General features: G+C 38.5%; 1 protein-coding gene across 4 annotated transcripts in view; it reads left to right on the top strand.

Moving 5' to 3' along the window:
* LOC149186504 (IMP-specific 5'-nucleotidase 1-like) overlaps positions 1-14,560 on the top strand; it is a 355,273-nt gene that overhangs the window by 176,993 nt on the left and 163,720 nt on the right. The window lies entirely within an intron of this gene.

The raw sequence follows: 14,560 nt of genomic DNA on the forward strand, positions 1-14,560 counted from the left end.
AGATAGGGCTTGAGATTCTCAAAGATTCCACCATTAGAATTGCCTCAAATTTGGAGGAGAGGGAGGGGACCCACCAGCGCAATAGCCTATAGGAGATCAAATTTTTTCCTTAGGTCAATTCCCGAGAAATTGATGCCCTAGGTGACCTAATAGGGCTAGACTTGGGGAGAAAGGGGAAAATGGTTAAAAGAAGGTTGAAATGATCACCCTTTTTGAGGGATTAGTGCCTAGTTCACTTGGGGATATGGAGTCAAGGATAACGATGAGTAAGAACTTGGTTTCTTGATCAAGGAGGCCTAGAAATTCAACTTCGTCCAATGTTGAGAGAAAGAAAAGAAAAGTTACCTTCAAGCATTTATACTTCAAAGCAAATGATGCAAGCTTCTCAAGATAAATAAATCTCTAGGACATTTCATTCATATAACATTGGCCCATATATTAAATTAGCTAAAACATGCTTAATTCCACATTTCAATAATGCAACAACTAGCCCTAATTTTAGCAGTATGCAGCAACAAGAATAATAGCATCAAAACTTAGTTACAACGTTATAGAGTATATTCAACTAGCATTGCGTTTGCTTAATAAAACTCCAAGACAAGAGAAATAGCCCAAATCCATATATCAAAATACATCCATCTCCAAAAATATCCACCAAGGAGAAAGAGCGAAAATTCTCTATGATTAGAGAGATCCCAAGTCAAGTGATGATACAAATGACTGTATCTAACATCAATATATAGCCTCCTAAGGAGTTTGAATTAGCCTATGGGCCCCTAAGGATAAAATCACGTGCAAATAATAACCCTTAATGGTGACAAGACCACCATACTAGCTCATAATGTAAAAACAAGCCTCACGAGGGGCCAAATAATGAGGTATGCATGTCGTAGGGCCCTCCAAAGGCTCAATAACATCCTGAAGTGCCATATTGAGGAATAAATTCCTTGGAATATGATGGACAAGGTGGTGGCCCCTTGTTCTTCAAGTAGTAGACCTGTGGTGCTGTCAGTGGGTCTGAGGGCACATCAACGACCCCATGGGTCTCCATATGAATCAGAGATTTTTGTAGATCCTCTGCAATGGTCCAGGTGGTGGAATAAATGCTGCCATGACATCGTACAAGTGCTGGGACACCTGCCAAGAGTGCGAGGATCCTGTGGGGGTTTGCTGGGCATAATGTACCAATCATGTCAACATCATCCCAAAAGTGGATCGCTAGTAGTCTCTAAAGATCCATGAAGATCCGTGGAGTGCTGTGTGCTGCTGTGGAGGCCCATGGCTCTCTATGCACACTCTACATGTGCCAATGTGGACCTCTGGGGGTCAGGATCCCATATAGGGAAGCCAAACCCAAATGGAAACCACCAGCAATCTTGCACAAGATCCATTGCGTCCCCTAGGCTTCCATACAATCAGTCATTAGAATAATCGGGTAAAGGAGCTTACAAACCATGGATAACAAAGTGGGCACTTCATAATGGCATGCCCTTTCGTAGTGGGCTTTGGCATGTGCTAGTGTCTCCAAACTCCAAAGGGGGTTAGCCAAGTACCTTATTAAGTGGTTTTATGATCCAGGTGGATATTGGTGGCCACCCACCAATTCCACTTGGACCCCCACCATTGCTGCTTTCAGTGTCCTTAATTGTAGCACAATTTACTAGTTTTAGCAGTTTTTTCGGGTCCTAAACTTTCGGAGCCATTTTTAGGTCCTAAACGACGTTTTTTTGGAAATCTACCGCTAGCGATTTTTTGTCTAAAATCGTCTTTTCCGTCGTAGTCCTCAGAGAGATCTTTCCAACGGGCTATCATGCGCGTCCAACGGAGATAATATGACCAAGTCGCGACCCCGGGAAGTTGGCTATCCAACTCACCCCAATGGGGCCCATAAACTCTTGGTGTTACATCTCCTCGGGTTAGGGTTTTGGTTGTTTAGGGTTTGCTCTTATTGTTCAATAATAAAAAGACACTTGAGCCTCATTGTAAGGCAGTTTAGAGGCATGTAGCCGCCACACCTCTTCTTAGAGATAAGCTACCATTGCCGTAGCTGTTTTATTTCCATTCATGTTTGTAAGCATATTTCAGTATTTTACCTTTAATGAAATGAAGTATTATTTTCGCTGCATCTTTGTGTTTATGGTTATCTCTGTAATTTGTTGCGTTCCTGTTTAAATCCGGATCAGTGGTATCAGAGCATTGATCTGGATTTAAACAGGAACGCAACAAATTACAGAGATAACCATAAACACAAAGATGCAGCGGAAATAATACTTCATTTCACTAATGGTAAAAATACTGAAATATGCTTACAAACATGAATGGAAATAAACCAGCCAGGGCAATGGTAGCTTATCTCTGAGAAGAGATGTGGCGGCTACATGCCTCTGAACTGCCTTACAATGAGGCTCAAGAGCCTTTTTATTATTGAACAATAAGAGCAAACCCTAAACAACCAAAACCCTAACCCAAGGAGATGTAACACCAAGAGTTTATGGACCCCGTTGGAGTGAGTTGGATAGCCAACTTCCCGGGGTTGCGACTTGGTCATATTATCTCTGTTTGACGCGCATGATAGCCCGTTGGAAAGATCTCTCTGAGGACTACGATGGAAAAGACGATTTTAGACATAAAATCGCTGGGAGTAGATTTCCAAGAAAACGTTGTTTAGGGCCTCACAGCGGGTCCGGAAATTTAGGACCCGAAAAACTGTTAAAAATAGTAAATTGTGCTACAATTAAGGAAACTGAAAAACTGAAAGAAACAATGGTGGGGGTCCAAGTGGAATTGGCAGGTGGCCACCAGCAACCACTTGGATCATTTTAGCCCTTAGAGGGGATAATATGTCCAAGGTACACCCTTCTAATGGGGGTGGCAAGTGTCAAATAGGTGAGATGAAATAGGGAATGAGAGGGGCAGCCTTGGGGCACATAATGGGGCATACGGGTAGCTAGATAAGGGGAAGCCCACGCATGGGCATATAATGTATAGGAGGGAGCAGTCGTGCTACATGAGGTGCCCTGACCTTGAATTTTCCACCCTTCTTTATATGCCTTCTGCATTTTATGAATTTTCTCTAATTAACTGCTTGGGGCTCAAAGGACAAGAGCGTGATGTGTATAATATAGTAGTGATTACCCCTTTTGAGGTAGGGCGGTTCATTGCCCTCCAGGGGTTGGGACAATCATGGGTTCCTGAATAATAGAGGAGGCTCATCTAGGGCCTATGGAACTAGGGTGATGGCCATGGATGGGGTAGAGCTCATGTGTCGACTTTTGCCCATGTGCTAATTATTTTTGTCCCGACCATATTTTGCATTTTGTGGTACAATTTCCTGTTAAATGTGGTCAATTATGCTTTTTCTTCTTTTTTAGTTGCTTCAACCTCCGGGGCATCATTCTAGGCCTGACCTAAGGTGGGGGCAAAGGGGATAGGGAGGCTAGCCCTATGTGGGCCCAGGTGTGAGAAACGATGAATGGGGGTATAGTGAGTGGAAAGGGAATAGTATGTGCGGGTAAAGGAGCGGGACCGTGCCCCGAAGCCAGGGTTTTCCAAGTAGTACCACCCTAGAACCAAATGGCCAATAAAGGAGATCCCAGGGGACTAAGATCCAAGGGTAACAACCAAAAGAGATCAAGGAGATGAGTACAAACTAAGTCCACTCTTTCCACCAAATCCCCCCATCAATCTATAGCCAAAGGTATCCATGTTAAGCAAACTCAATACTCAATTACAAATGACAAGACATAGCTTTAGATTCGGGAGGCCCACCTTCAAACATATGATAATACAGGTGGGTGAGGAACCACATGGCTGGCTCAGGTGGCAGAGTAAAGGCACAAGTAAGAGGCATCGAGGGGCTATTGGATCTCGACTGAGGCTCATAATGGAGAAAAATTTCTCCTGGGGATATCACCCACAAGGTGGTGGGTAACATCTGGCTCCAACTGGAACGTGAGCTCTCTTAGAAGTGGTCGAGGCTGCTCGAACAAGAGGTCATGAGAACTCCAACAATCTCTTGGTCACCATAGACTTGTTACCTGCACATGTCAAAGATCAAAGCCACGAGATAGCATGTTTTTCACTATGTCTGATGATCACCCATGCTTAATGTTAGCCCATAAACCAATAAAGTATGGTGGGCTTGTCACCATTAAGAGTTATTATTTGCACATTATTTTATCTTTAGGGGCCCATAGGCTAATTCAAACTCCTTAGGAGGCTATATATTGATGTTAGATACATTCATTTGTATCATCACTTGACTTGGGATCTCTCTAGTCTTAGAGAATTTTCGCACTTTTTCCTTGGAGGATATTTTTGGAGATGGATGAATTTTGATGTATGGATTTGGGCTATTTCTCTTATCTTGGAGCTTTGTTATGCAAACGAATTGCTGGTTGGATATACTCTATAATGTTGTAAGTGTTTTTTATCATTGTTATTCTTGTTGCTGCATACTGCTAAAATTAGGGCTAGTTGCTGCATTATTGTAATGTGGAATTGAGCAATGTTTTAGTTATTAAATGTATGGGCCAATGTTATATGAATGAAATGTCCTAGAGATTATTTATCTCAAGAAGCTTGCATCATTTGCTTTAAAGTATAAATCATTGAAAGTCACCTTCTTTTCTTACTATCTACATTGGATGAAGTTGACTTTCTGGATCTCCTAGTAAAACAAAGATGAAGATGAGGGTTTGAGGAGGCAAACAAAAAGGCCTTCAAGCCTTGAAAATGGTTAGTCTACTTGCCCAAAGCTTCTCAAAGGAAATGGCCTCTTGCAACCACAAATATTAGCCCAAAATCTCTTAAAAAAATCCCTACAACCACAAAGTATTAGAGGCAAAAATTGATGATAACCCAAGAAATGACTGAAATGAGGCAAAGAGGGCTAGATTAGGGCAGCGATGAGGGCTAGAAGCGCAAGGAAGGGCAACGATTAAGGGAGGAAAGAGGCCAATAGGCGTACTGTCAAGGCCAAGGAGGGGCTGCAGCCCTTAGGACAGGCCTCCAAGAGGTTGCCACTAGGGAAAGAGAGGCTGCGGCCTAAGGGAAAGAGGCCTCTAGGCTTGCGACAACGCTGAATAAGGGAGCAGAGGAGGAAGAGGGCTCACGGAGGGGGAGAGGAGGCCTAGAAAGGCATGCGACCATAGCTAGTAGCCTTCTAGGGCTAACAACAAGGGTAAACAAGGTCACGACAAGGCTTTGGAGGCCCAAAAAGGCTAGCGTGTCACCAAGGGAGGATGCGGCTAGCGCAAATGAGGGCTGAAGCTAAACCTAGAAGGCCTAAAAACGTTTGGATGTGTGCAAAAGTTCAAATTTCGTTTTAGATCTTCAAAATTCGCTAAAAAGTGCCATAAAATCTCTTCTAAGGGGCTATCAACTTCCTCTTTTTCTTGAGCGTTGAGCCTGGAGGGTAGCCAGAGGCTAGATCTTGCCTTCTTAGGCCTAGATTTGCCTTAACACACCGATGATTTCCTTCAAGAAGGTTGGCCGTCTCGCTTGGGTGGGATAAACCCTCAAAAATTTGAATTTTTCTTGAGAATAAACTTGCACAAAATGAAATAAAATTTCCAAAAACCCTAATATATATACAAAATTTAAAATAAACCCAAAACCCCAATTGCTGCAAACAAGGGTTAGAAATAATTTACAAAATTATTTTACAAAAAATTATATACAAAATATTTACAAATATAAAATGCTTGTAAAATAAAATTTTTGAGAAATAAATTCTGAATAATGGCAATGGATAAATGTATTTTTCGAAAGTTAGAATATTGGCCACACCCTTTTGCAAAGTTAGAACACCATATAAAAATTCCTAGAGCCCAAACAAGGTCGGCTCTTTCCCACAGTCTGTGAACTTGGAGCCCAAGGGCTAGTGTACCTGCAGATCTCTATAATTTTTCTCAAACCAAATCATTAGATCATATGATGAATCAGATCACCTAAGATAAAAAATATTTTTTACCAATAGAATGTCCTATCATCGACAAATGAAATAACAATTTATATAACAATGAAGCACAATATAGGATTAGCACATAACTAGCACGTACCACAAATCAATGGAACAAGAACACCATGAACTGAACCCCAAAGTCTTTTTATTATGATATTAAAATGTTCCCAGTAGAGCAATGGCTCAATACCAACGTTACAAATTTACATCATCCAGAGATAGCCCAAAATCAGAATGACTTGAGAAGCAAAATGGCTTCTATTTATAGAGAAATCCTCCAAGTGGAAAATAATGGCTAGTTGGCTTGATCCCCGTCAAAATAATCTCGACCATTGATAATAATTTGATCATCTTTTAATCTCTGTCGTAAAAAATATTTATTTTGAGGAAAATTTCGAATTTCACTTAAAATCCATTTTTTTTTAATCCAAAATTAATATTTTAGATTAATTTCCTCGAAAATTTTACTTTGACTTAACCACCAAGGTCCAAGGGCTTAATTTTTCTTAAAATATCCATTTTTGCTTTCGTGGGGGACCTCCAAAATTTGACTTTTCTTTGACCCACGAATTTTTTGATTATTTTCCACTTGGAGAAATTTTAATCTCTATAATTATTTTTGATTAATTTATTTTTTGGGTTAGGATTTAATTTTAATTTAACCAGAAAATTTAATTAATTGAAACAATAGGGGATTAATATATTTTCCACCCTGAAATACTTTAGCCATGGTATCTAAATGAGGGACCATGCACTAAAATATATTTTATATCAGATATTACAAATAATTCAACCCTCAACGGGGGAATACACCTTTACATATAGACCCTCATGACATTACCCAATTCCGTGACACAATATGATCTAGTATAGACCAAATAATCTATAATAAAATAATTTAGCCAAATAGGTTAAATTATTCCCAAACCACTTTTACAAAGACTCGATGTAACACTAGGACTCACCTAAGACATTGTCAATGAATTCCATCCTAGCTTTGGGGTTTAAGCTAGAGGAAAAACTCTGCTGATTATTTGTGTTTAGAAACACACATAATTTGGTGAGGTTAGAAAACCTCCTAGGATGAAATTCGTCGCCAAAATCAAAGGCTTACGTAGGTGTTGCTACAAAATTAAACTGTCATACTAGTATCATTTATATTACAATTTGCAGAAATTGGGTTTACAATGATACAACATGTCACTGGCTGATGATTTTGATTTTTGAAAATTTTTGTACATTGCTTCCTTGGACTTGTGAAAATATGGGTACGACAGCTAGCATTATTGTGACATTGTTTCTAAAGGAATACTTCTAGTTTGTCATTGCTATCATTGGTTATTGGATAAGTGGTTATCTTGCTTTTCATTGTCATAAGTGGAATACGCATTTCTTGTAGCAAGTGTACTAACACTGCATTTTGCAAGTGAGCATCATATCTACATTCATAATCTTGCAAATCAACTCACTCTTAAAGCACCTAATTAATTGTCATATTGTGATAAGAGTAATTTTGGTATTCAAGTAATTGCTAATTGTGTTGAGAGATTATCATTATCTAATTAACACTCTAATATTGTTCTTATCTCTTCTTGTCGTTGGATAATTGAATTCGTTCATTGAGCACTGCTTTGGTGAAGATTGTCTTTCCAAAATTATTAAGTACTTTCCTTCATTGTTATAATTTGAATATCATTATTTGTCTCTAAGTACTTAAACACTTAACAATCTCACCTAAAGCTTATCACTCATCTTGAACTTGCATTTTAGGATTAGCCTTGCATTAATTAACTTACCTCCAAGCATAAGCTTGGTTGAAAGACTCTAGGACCACCTTTCTCACTCAGTGTGCAAAATCTAGACCCTCTCTTGTGGTTAACACGGTGACCTTGCAGACGTCAGAGCCACAATCTCTGTAGCACCAGAGGCATTGGGTGGTTAGAATTCTAGGGAAAGTGTTGCTAATATAACCTTTGCTATCTTTCCACGAGCTTCTCTCCACAACCTACACTAGAGATTGATTTCAAAACAATTGAGAGAAATGACTCACATAGGTAGGCATTTAACTTAAAATTAACCAAGACTTTACATTTCACATAGATCTAGGTGTCGCATTTCATATAGGATAGTGTGCATCCTAAGCAGCAACTGTTCATCCGGTAACTTGGTAACCATATATGTTTAAGTAATTTTGACTCCATAAGGCACTAGTCTCTCAAGTAATTATTCTAATAATTAAGCTTGCTAAATCATCATTGACCAGGTTGCTAGGCCTTTCAGTTGTGTCTCCCTGACTAGTCGGTTCTTGACAAGTCTCTCATCCACACATTTCATAGGGACTAGCCCCCATAGCATGCTATTGGGAGACAGCTAGAATTGAGAGGGCAGGGATCAAAGTGACGGCCCCTGCCCTGAATCTTTGTCACATTCACCTGTGGTCTTATACAATTTGGGCGACAATAGGAATCATATGAGAGTGAAGATGTTGGAGTATGATGATGATCATGAACAAAGGCAAGATGTGTGGCCATTACAGAAAATGTCATAGGGGTTGTTGTCGCACAGATTGACACGACAATGCTTAGATCGGGGGCTGTCACCCTGATCCCTGATCCCTCCGTTTAAGCCTGTCTCCCGCGGCTAAGGGGGGTAGACCCTATGAGGTGATGAAGACCCACTGTCAACCAGTTGGGTTGGGAGACACGAAGAAACAAGCACTAGAATGATTTTATTAATTTAGCAGACCAGTGCCTAAAGAGATTGATATTTAAACGATTACTTGTTAGATGAAGTAAAATTATAAACCATGAACAACAATCATTTATCATCAAATAACCATAAAGATCGTGCAATGACCAAATCTCAACAAACGATATCTAAGTTCTAACAATTAAGAAAATTTCGATCAGTGCCTTAAACAACCACGCAATTATAAATCATGAACCAGATATCATAGGCAACTAATCTTCGAGATGATCATTCATGCGCAGAATTGTCTAAAATGGTAAAAATTCATTCCACATCAATAAATTTGAATCTTAGCGTAAAAATATGACGTGATGATTTCCCGAGAAACAGTGAATCTGACAAAATTTCCCACAATATTTTTTATGCTTTTTTCAATTTTTTTTTTGTTGTTGTTTAAATGAAAATAAAGCTAATAAAAAATAATAATTTAAATTTCTAAAAAAATGAACTATCAAAATATATAAAAAAAAAACTTTCATTATTTCCCTTTTTTACTTTTTATTTGATTTTATATCTAATTAAAAAAAATAAAAATAAAAACTATTTAAAATGAAACTAAAATCTACAAATGACACATTTTAACTATGACTAAACCCTAAATAGAAACCCTAATCTAAAACCTAACCACGCAGCCATCAGTAAAATAAAACTGAAATCGAAAACGCATCTAATAAAATGCTATACGGCTATGTCTAAAAGCTTGCCCTACCCTGCATCATACGCATATCATTCGAATTCGATATAGAACTTAAGCCAAAACAAAAATATGACGAACTGAGCCACGAATCTTAACAAATGATGAGCGCTAATGGTCCAAAGCTAAAATCGTGAACCGGTTTCAAACATAAACGAAAAATTTTAACGCATGCAAAGAAAACGATAACACAGTCAACGGCAAGGAAAAATATACGAATCGGTTCAGATTTCGACTGGCGAGAAATGAATCACGTCAAAATGATGCGTCTTTTACCTGATATGCAGACTTCATATCTCATAGAAGCAATCAGACATACGTCTAATAAAACGCTGTAACCCTGAGCACGATGAAAATAGGAAAGAAATGCTTTCGATTGAGACCCTTTTGCTGTAAATCGGATTTCTTACCTGGCGTTAGCTGAATAAAATAGTTCACGCGAAGTTTCTCTCACCTGATGCACATATGCATTCCAAAATACAAATCTTGAATACGCTACCCTGTTCAAAACAAAAATTTGCTGAGTGTTTTAGTGTATGCGGGATGGCGGGGATGGAAAATGCGTGAAGAAAATGGAGCTCGATGCCGACGAAGGGGGAAAGAATACGCAGATCCGGCAGTTTCAATGGCGGAAGAAATGAGATAGAAATGCAGCGCGGAGGGAATGGCACACGAATCCAGCGGAAATGGCAGACAGAGGACCCTTAACCCACGTCGTTTGAAATGGTAAATGCCCACAGGATGACCAACAACAGCGTGGAAAGATAGCCCCACGTAGATAATGATGTATCTTGATTCAGAAACGCAGGTAATCCTGATGTAAAAAAAATTCTTCCAGGTCTTGAAAAACCTTTGGACAACGAAGAAATGACCCTGCAAAATTTTTCCTCCAGATCTTATCTGTAACCTGCAAGATAGAAAAAGCCCGCAGATATATGCAAAATTTTAAAGTAAAACCCTTCAAAATTAACCTAGAATCACAAAAATTTGCAGCTCTAGAAAAGCCAGATTTAGCAATAACAGCAGTAATATTTTCAGAAAATTTATTTTAATGTAAAACGCTTCAGAAGACCCTGCATGTATTCATAAAAAATATTTCGAATGATAAGCCCGGGATCAAGAACTGGCTGGGCTCATTCAGAAAACACAACCCGGGAGTTGGTTGGTTCAGCCGAGAACTTCCCCTAACGCCCGGTAATCTGAAAAAGGGCTTTCCTGCACAGCTTAAAATCAACCATCAACATAGAAGGAGAAAACAATAGTGAAACTCCGATCAAATGGGGATACCTGCCATTATATTTCAGAATCTGAACTATCATTCAAACCTCAAAGATCAGACAAGATACCTGTGCCTAGATCAATCTTCATTAAGCTATCATTAATGGCTGAAAATAAAATTATGCAGAACAAATAGAACAATCTTACAGCATTTTCAGAAGAGTAACACCAGCAAGATTTTTAACCCCAAAGTCTTCTTTATTGCACAAAAAATGAACTACAAGAGAGCTTCTTCAGCGCAAGACTCACAGATCTTCTGATCTCAACTGACCCCTAGCACCCTATTTAAAGGAAATGATCCCAACGGCTAGTTCGAGTGATCCATGTCGAAATGATCTCGACCGTCGATGAGGATCAAGACATCTCTTAATCTCATCCGTCGAACTTGTTAACTTATTATTAAAAATAATATTTTGCATGCATTCACTCAAAATATTATTATTTTATTATTTAGGGTTTTTGCTTTATTTTATAATTTTTTTATAATTTTTTATTTTTTATTATTTTTATTTTTATTTTATAATTTTTTTATTTTTCAGTTATTTATTTATTTATTTTTAATTTTTTAATTTTTAATTCGTTTTCTAAATGGATCCTCGAACTTAGCCTTTGGAAAAAAAATCCCTAGGACCTAGGACTTAGGACTCAGGACTCATGAGGGGGATTAAAACATTTTCTAACCCTCAAGACACTTTACATCATGACTTTCACAATTTACATCTTAAGGGGGAAAACCCCTTTATCATAGACCCTCATAAACCACCCAGTTTCTGCGACACAACTATAATCTAGCAGATTAACACACTAGGATTCTCCTAAAGTTCTAATAACAAAATCCATCCCGGCTTTGGGGTCAGGCTGAAGGAAAACTCTGCTGATCATAGATCGGTGAGACGAAAAACCTTCCGGGACGTAGATTATCATTAGAAAGTTAGGTCCACCTAGGCAATTTTACATAAACGACTCATATCTGCTAAGATAATTTACAATTCATACATGCAGACTGGGTTTACAATTAAAATGATCGAGCTGCTGATGACTGCAGGATGGCACGGACACGTCGATCAGGTGCTACCCCTTTTTGCAAAGAAAAAAGGAGGTGTACTGCATGGGTAGTTGACTGGTAGTGGTCAACATCTGGCCCTACTTGGGGACACGTTGCTGCGCTGTAGGAATGTGATAATCCAGAATCTGCATCCATACAACACAAAAATAAGTAGCGTCCATCCAAAAATCATCATATACATTAAGCACAGGAAAAATAAAAGCTCTTCATTTATTAACTATCTAGAAAAGTAAATCTAATCCTAAAACAGAAATGAAAATGCGGAAAAAACAAGGAGTAGGGTTAGAAATACAATAGAAAGGATGCCTCATGGCATCAGATGTGTTCAATATAGTGTATACTGAGCATTTGCCTGCTTTTAGGCAAATCTGTCGGCTGCTTGTCGGATGTGCCATGTCCAATTCTGCATATGGTAGGATTTTTCCCTATCCGAAAATCAAGCTGCTCACGGCCGTCTGATGCATCAAATCTTCTTCTCATTTTCTTTCTCTTGCGTTTTTTCTTTGTGGCAGGCTGTATCACTGATACCATGTAACTTTCTGTTTCAAAGCTATCAGATGAAGTATGTAAGATTTGCGTGACATGCCTTTCTTTATCTTGCATCTGATATTTATCATTTTTAAGTCTATCTGGATCACCTTCAATTAACCATCTTTCAATCGAACCAATGACCTCCTCATAATAAGATGGAACTTGTTGCGACAAATGAGAAGGCTCCTGATCTGTTGATGTCCCCTGGTTTCTCTTATCCTTTGACCATTGTTGAAACTTTTGAACCTGTATTTTAATGGCATCCATCTGACTAGAGTGTTCAACCTTTATAGCACTGATTTGCCTGGCATGGTGTTCTTCCATATCTTTTATTACTTTATCGTTCTTTTCCTTTATGTCCATCAAGCAATGCTGCATGGAGTTTATTTCTTCTTTGTGATTTGCTTGCATGGTGGCCAACTGATTATTATGATCAAACGTCATGATAGTCATTTCTTCATCCATAATTAATAACTTGTTTTGCATAGAATTAATTTCCCTATCATGATCCGCTTTCATGGTCGCCATATTTTCCTCTAAGTTTGACATTTTGCTTTGCATGAATCTAAATTCTGTTTCATGATTAGTCTTCATGGCCTCAATTTCTTTAGCATGCTGATTTTGCATAATCTCTATCTCCCTATTACGTTTTTCAAGGTGTGTGCATAAAGTTTTCACATCATTGACATAATTATTTTGATTGCTCTCCATATTTTTCACCAGCAGCATTAGTTCTTGTATAATTTGCTTTTGCTCTTCCTTTTCATTGTCATTTGTCCCTGATTTTCCACTATCATGGACTTGATCTGCAATAGTACTGGTGGATGACACATTCTGATCTTGAAATCTTTCTTCAACAGCTGGACCTTTAATAGGATTACTTTCTTTCTTTTGCACAATTTTAGAGGCAGAAGGCAAGCTGTTTGGATAACCATATCTATCTTTAAAAGCATTGACAATGTCTTGCAAAGAAGTGAAAGAATCCTTAGGAAAATTGTTAAACCAATTCAAAGCATCACCCTCTAAAGAAAAGACAAAAAGACGCATCTTGATATCTTCATGATTAAACTGAGGGGGTCTACAATATATGATCATTATGTGAGTAAACAAGCCTAGATGCCTTCTAACAGCGATTGAATCACCACCTGAGAAAATAGGTAATTTAGAAATGGCATCCTCTGGAAAATCATGGCGACGGTCAGTAAAATGACATGGTTTAAATGAATAATCCATGATGAATAATAAGGGATCAGATGGATGATAGAACGAGATCTCTGCTCAAGAAAATCAATAGATGAAAGGAGTGGAATCGCCACTTGAACAATTCATACATGCAGACTGGGTTTACAATTAAAATGATCAAGCTGCTGATGACTGTAGGATGGCACGGACACGTCGATCAGGTGCTACCCCTTTTTGCAAAGAAAAAAGGGGGTGTACTACATGGGTAGTTGACTGGTAGTGGTCAATAGGGGTAAAAACCTATTGATTGGAGACTAATGGTTGTTGGGGAACCTGTTTCATGGTCTTGAACATGGACAACATCGTTTCCTATATGTGGATCTGAAACTGTTGTTGACATAGATCTAGGGTTTGGAAACTAAAAGGAGAAGCTTATACTCAATTGGATCTCCCTTTTCTGCAAGTTTTGTGAGGCTGAACAAAACCACAACTTAAAATTGCTGCAACTTTCTCAATACTGTTCATAGTTGTTAGGATGACGCCAAGCTGTAAATGGCGTCCTAACTTTGATTTCGATGACGACAGTGTGACTTCAATTTGGTTCCTAAGTAAAAGGAAACTGCATTGTAAAATAGGATTTTAAGTCCTAACAAATATTTAAGATCTATTTCTCAAGGATATAACTCATTCAATACTGCACAAAATCACTATTATATCCCCAATCTGGAAATGATACCAGAACATTGCACGTAATGGCACAGTTTTTGACTATAATCGGTTGTACCCGTAAAAGGATATTACGGTTGCAAAGAAAGCTCTAAATTTGCAATGAATGCATGTGAGCACAAAAATCTAAACCCTGTTGAAGAGTGTGGATCTAGCAGAGGGTAAGAGGGGATCCTCTAAGGAGGTTAGATCTAGGGCCTTAATCTTGAGAAGTCTGATGGTATTAGATCTGACAAGGGTGTGATATCATAATGCTAATGGTTACTAGATTTAGAGGTTGCTATCATTCACCTCTGTTACTAATTGATATGAGCACAATACCAATGATGATAATACTCAAATGCAAGAAAACATAAGAGAGCAATTACGC

The sequence above is a fragment of the Pinus tabuliformis genome, chromosome 3_1, assembly GCF_031772625.1.
Source record: "Pinus tabuliformis cultivar Carrire ecotype Pingquan chromosome 3_1, CPIR1, whole genome shotgun sequence".
NCBI lineage: Eukaryota > Viridiplantae > Streptophyta > Pinopsida > Pinales > Pinaceae > Pinus > Pinus tabuliformis.